The following is a 5,703-nucleotide window of genomic DNA, read 5'->3' on the forward strand; positions in this document are numbered from 1 at the left end:
TGTCTGTCCCCCTCTACCTCTGGTGCCCTCCGCTCGTTTTCGGTTCTCTTAACTCTCTATAGTGTTTCTCTCTCTGAGCTTTGTCTGTCTGTCCTGTCTCTTTGATCTCTGTCTGTCTATCTCTTTGAGCTTTGTCTATCTGTTTGTCTCTGCTCTCTGTCTGTTTGTCTCTCTGAGCTCTGGTCGCTTGCCACTGTCTTGGGTTCTCTGAGCTCTGGTCGCCTCCGCTGTCTTGGGGTTCTCCCGGCTGTGGTCGCTTCCGCTGTCTTGAGTTCTCCGGGCTGCCGGTCGCCTCCCCTGTCTTGGGTTCACCGGGCTGTGGTCGCCTCCACTGTCCTTGGGTTCTCCGGGCTGTGGTCGCCTACGCTGTCTTGGGTTCTCTGTGTTGTGGTCGCCCTCGCTGTCTTTGGTTCTCCGGGCTGTGTCGCCTCCGCTGTCTTGGGTTCTCCGGGCTGTGGTCGCCTCGCCTGTCTTGGGTTCTCCGTGCTGTGGTCGCTTCCGCTGTCTTGGGTTCTCCGGGCTGTGGTCGCCTCCGCTGTCTTGGTTTTTCCGGGCTGTGGTCGCCTCCGCTGTCTTGGGTTCTCCGGCTGTGGTCGCCTCCGTTTGTCTTGGGTTCTCTAAACTCTGTCTTTCTCTCTGACCTTTGTCTGTCTGTCCCCTTGACTCTGGTGGCCTCCGCTGTTTTCGGATCTTTGATCTCTTTCTATCATTCTCTCTCTCTGAGCTTTTTCTCTGTCTGTCTGTCTCTTTGACCTCTGTTTGTTTATGTCATTTGAGCTTTTCCTGTCCGTCTGTCTCTGCTCTCTGTCTGTTTGTCTCTCTGAGCTCTGGTTGCTTCCCGCTGTCTTGGGTTCTCCGGGCTCTGGTCGCTTCCCCTGTCTTGGGTTCTTCGGACTGTGGTTTCCTCTGCTGTCTTGGGTTCTCCGGGCTGTGTCGCCTCCACTGTCTTGGGTTCTCCGTGTTGTGGTCGCTGTCTTGGGTTCTCCGGGCTGTGGGTCCGCTTCCGCTGTCTTGGATTCTACCGCAGCGTTCGCCTCCACTGTCCTGGGGTTCTCCGGGTCGTTGGTCGCCTCCGCTGTCGTGGGTTCTCCTGGCTGTGGTCGCCTCCGCTGTCTTGGTTCTCCGTGCTGTGGTCGCCTCCGCTGTCTTGGGTTCTCCGGACTGTGGTTTCCTCCGCTGTCTTGGGTTCTCCGGGCTGTGGTCGCCTCCGCTGTCTTGGGTTCTCCGGGCTCGGTCTTTCTCTCTGACCTTTGTCTGTCTGTCCCATTGACCTCTGGTGGCCTCCGCTGTTTTCGGATCTTTGATCTCTTTCTATTTTTCTCTCTCTCTGAGCTTTCTCTGTCTGTCTGTCTCTTTGACCTCTGTCTGTTTATGTCTTTGAGCTTTGTCTGTCTGTCTGTCTCTGCTCTCTGTTGTTTTTCTCTCTGATCTCTGGTCGCCTCCGCTGTCTTGGGTTCTCCGGGCTGTGGTCGCCTCCGCTGTCTTGCGTTCTCCGGGCTCTGGTCGCTTCCGCCTTCTTGGGTTCTCCGGGCTGTGGTGGCTCCCCTGTCTAGGGTTCTCCGTGCTGTGGTCGCTTCCACTGTCTTGGGTTCCCGGGCTGTGGTCGCTTCCACTGTCTTGGGTTCTCCGGGCTGTGGTCGCTTCCGCTGTCTTGGGTTCTCCGGGCTGTGGTCGCTTCCGCTGTCTTGGGTTCTCCGGGCAGCGGTCGCCTCCGCTGTCTTGGGTTCTCCGGGCTGTGGTCGCTTCCGCTGTCTTGGGTTCTCCGTGCTGTGGTCGCCTCCGCTGTCTCGGGTTCTCCGGGCTGTGGTCGCTCCGCTGTCGGGTTCTCCGGGCTGTGGTCGCCTCCGCTGTCTTGGGTTCTCCGGGCTGTGGTCGCTTCCGCTGTCTTGGGTTCTCCGGGCAGCGGTCGCCTCCGCTGTCTTGGGTTCTCCGGGCTGTGGTCGCTTCCGCTGTCTTGGGTTCTCCGGGCAGCGGTCGCCTCCGCTGTCTTGGGTTCTCCGTGCTGTGGTCGCCTCCGCTGTCTTGGGTTCTCCGGGCTGTCGTCGCCTCCACTGTCTTGGGTTCTCCGTCCTTTGGTCGCTTCCGCTGTCTTGGGTTATCCAGACTCGTGTCGCCTCCGCTGTCTTGGGTTCTCCGGGCTGTGGTCGCCTCCGCTGTCTTGGGTTCTCCGGGCTGTGGTCGCCTTCACTGTCGTGGGTTCTCCGGGCTGTGGTCGCCTCCGCTGTCTTGGGTTCTCCGGGCTGTGGTCCCCTCCGCTGTCTTGGGTTCTCCGTTCTGTGGTCGCCTCCGCTGTCTTGGGTTCTCCGGGCTGTGGTCGCCTCCGCTGTCTTGGGTTCTCCGGACTGTGGTTTCCTCCGCTGTCTTGGGTTCTCCGGGCTGTGGTCGCCTCCGCTGTCTTGGGTTCTCCGGGCTGTGGTCGCTTCCGCTGTCTTGGATTCTACGGGCAGCGGTTGCCTCCACTGTCTTGGGTTCTCCGTGCTGCGGTCGCTTCCGCTGTCTTGGGTTCTCCTGGCTTTGGTCGCATCCACTGTCTTGGGTTCTCCAGACTCGGGTCGCCTCCGCTGTCTTGGGTTCTCCGGGCTGTGGTCGCCTCCGCTGTCTTGGGTTCTCCGGGCTGTGGTCGCCTCCGCTGTCTTGGGTTCTCCTGCCTGTGGTCGCCTCCGCTGTCTTGGTTTTTCCGGGCTGTGGTCGCCTCCGCTGTCTTGGGTTCTCTAAACTCGGTCTTTCTCTCTGACCTTTGTCTGTCTGTCCACTTGACCTCTGGTGGCCTCCGCTGTTTTCGGATCTTTGATCTCTTTCTATCTTTTCTCTCTTTGAGCTTTGTCTGTCTGTCTGTCTCTGCTCTCTGTCTGTTTTTCTCTCTGAGCTCTGGTCTTCTCTCTGAGCTCTGGTCGCCTCCGCTGTCTTGGGTTCTCCGGGCTCTGGTCGCTTCCGCCTTCTTGGGTTCTCCGGGCTGTGGTAGCCTCCCCTGTCTAGGTTACTCCGTGCTGTGGTCGCCTCCGCTGTCTTGGGTTCTCCGGGCTGTGGTCACTTCCGCTGTCTTCGGTTCTCCGGGCTGTGGTCGCTTCCGCTGTCTTGGGTTCTCCGGTCAGCGGTCGCCTCCGCTGTTTTCGATTCTCCGGGCTGTGGTCGCCTCCTCTGTCTTGGGTTCTCTGTTCTGTGGTCGCCTCCGCTGTCTTGGGTTCTCCGGGCTGTGGTCGCCTCCGCTGTCTTGGGTTCTCCGTGCTGTGGTCGCTTCCGCTGTCTTGGGTTCTCCGGGCTGTGGTTGCCTCCGCTGTCTTCGGTTCTCCGGGCTGTGGTCGCTTCCGCTGTCTTGGGTTCTCCGGGCTGCGGTCGCCTCCGCTGTCTTGGGTTCTCCGGTCAGCGGTCGCCTCCGCTGTCTTGGGTTCTCTAAACTCTGTCTTTCTCTCTGACCTTTTTCTGTCTGTCCCCTTGACCTCTGGTGGTCTCCGCTGTTTTCGGATCTCTGACCTCTTTCTATCTTTCTCTCTCTCTGAGCTTTTTCTGTCTGTTTGTCTCTGTGTCTGTTTTCTCTCTCTGAGCTCTGGTCTTCTCTATGAGCTCTGGTCGCCTCCGCTGTCTTGGGTTCTCCGGGCTGTGGTCGCTTCCGCCTTCTTGGGTTCTCCGGGCTGTGGTCGCCTCCCCTGTCTCCGGGTTCTCCGTTCTGTGGTCGCCTCCGCTGTCTTGGGTTCTCCGTGCTATGGTCGCTTCCGCTGTCTTGGGTTCTCCGTGCCTGTGGTCGCTTCCGCTGTCTTGGGTTCTCCATGCTGTGGTCGCCTCCGCTGTCTTGGGTTCTCCGGGCTGTGGTCGCCTCCGCTGTCTTGGGTTCTCCGGACTGTGTTCGCCTCCGCTGTCTTGGGTTCTCCGGGCTGTGGTCGCCTCTTTGTCCTTGGGTTCTCTGGCTGTGGTCGCCTCCGCTGTCTTGGGTTCCTCTGGCTGTGGTCGCCTCGCTGTCTTGGGTTCTCCAGACTGGGGTCGCCTCCGCTGTCTTCGGTCTCCGGGCTGTGGTCGCTTCCGCTGTCTTGGGTTCTCGGGGCTGCGGTCGCCTCCGCTGTCTTGGGTTCTCCGGTCAGCGGTCGCCTCCGCTGTCTTGGGTTCTCTAAACTCTGTCTTTCTCTCTGACCTTTGTCTGTCTGTCCCACTTGACCTCTGGTGGTCTCCCGCTGTTTCGGATCTCTGACCTCTTTCTATCTTCTCTTCTCTCTGAGCTTTTTTCTGTCTGTTTGTCCTCTGTGTCTGTTTCTTCTCTCTGAGGCTCTGGTCTTCTCTATGAGCCTCTGGTCGCCTCCGCTGTTCTGGGGTTCTCCGGGCTGTGGTCGCTTCCGCCCTTCTTGGGTCTCCGGGCTGTGGTCGCCTCCCCTGTCTCGGGTTCTCCCGTGCTGTGGTCGCCTCCGCTGTCTTGGGTTCTCCGTGCTGTGGTCGCTTCCCCGCTGTCTTGGGTTCTCCGTGCTGTGGTCGCTTCCGCTGTCTTTGGGTTTCGCTTGCTGTGTCGCCTCCGCTGTCTTGGGTTCTCCACGGGCTGTGGTCGCCTCCGCTGTCTTGGGTTCTCCGGGCTGTGGTCGCCTCCGCTGTCTTGGGTTCTCCGGGCTGTGGTCGCCTCCGCTGTCTTGGGTTCTCCGGGCTGTGGTCGCCTCCGCTGTCTTGGGTTCTCCGGGCTGTGGTCGCCTCCGCTGTCTTGGGTTCTCCTGGCTGTGGTCGCCTCCGCTGTCTTGGGTTCTCCAGACTGGGGTCGCCTCCGCTGTCTTGGGTTCTCTAAACTCTGTCTCTCTCTCTGAGCTTTTTCTGTCTGTCTGTCTCTTTGACCTCTGTCTGTTTATGTCTTTGAACTGTCTCTGCTCTGCTCTGTAACTAGCTAACAGCTGACTCTGTTTATGTGTGTGTCCAGCTGTCCAATTCAGTGCATCGTTACATCAGTAACTTCCAGATTGTAGACAACCTGAGTGACAGAGGCTCCCTGATCATTCACCTGTTCAAAGTAACATCACTGTATTTATAATTATTATTCTATGTCATATCATTTTATGTTATTCATATGCTTTTCTTTTTTTCCAAGAAGCAGGTTTCTCAATGCTCAGTAAATAAGTCATTATGACCACAGTCAACAATCTGAGGCAGTTTTAGGCTATTACACAAAACCGGCTTATTGGCACCAAAGCCACGGTTCAGAACTCAGACTTGCTAAATCGGTGTTGGTGTCGTGCAGTGTAGGGCTGCAGCCGGAGTACTGACGATAGTTAGCAAGACAGATCATATTTCTCCTATGCTGGTTTCTCTTCATTGGCTTCCTGTGAAATGTAGAATAGAATTCAAAATCCTTCTTCTGACATATAAAGCTCTTAACAACCAATCTCCATCATATCTTAAAGACCTGATAGTACCATATTATCCTAGCAGAACTCTTCGCTCTCAGACTGCAGGCTTACTTGGAGAAGCGACCTGTAACTTCTCTCTAAAAGTAGAATGGGAGGCAGAGCCTTCAGTTATCAGCTCCTCTCCTGTGGAACCAGCTCCCAGTTTGGGTTCCGGAGGCGGACACCCTCTCTAATTTTAAGACCAGGCTTAAAACCTTCCTTTTTGACAAATCTTATAGTTAGGACTGACTGGGGGACCCCGAGGGGGTCAGCTGGAGTCTTCCTCTTGGACGTCCCTTAGTTCTGCCCCTAGTTCTGCTGCTACAGGCCTAGGCTGCTGGAGGACCTCTCT

This window comes from Amphiprion ocellaris, chromosome 14 (assembly GCF_022539595.1).
Source record: "Amphiprion ocellaris isolate individual 3 ecotype Okinawa chromosome 14, ASM2253959v1, whole genome shotgun sequence".
NCBI classification, from domain to species: Eukaryota; Metazoa; Chordata; class Actinopteri; family Pomacentridae; genus Amphiprion; species Amphiprion ocellaris.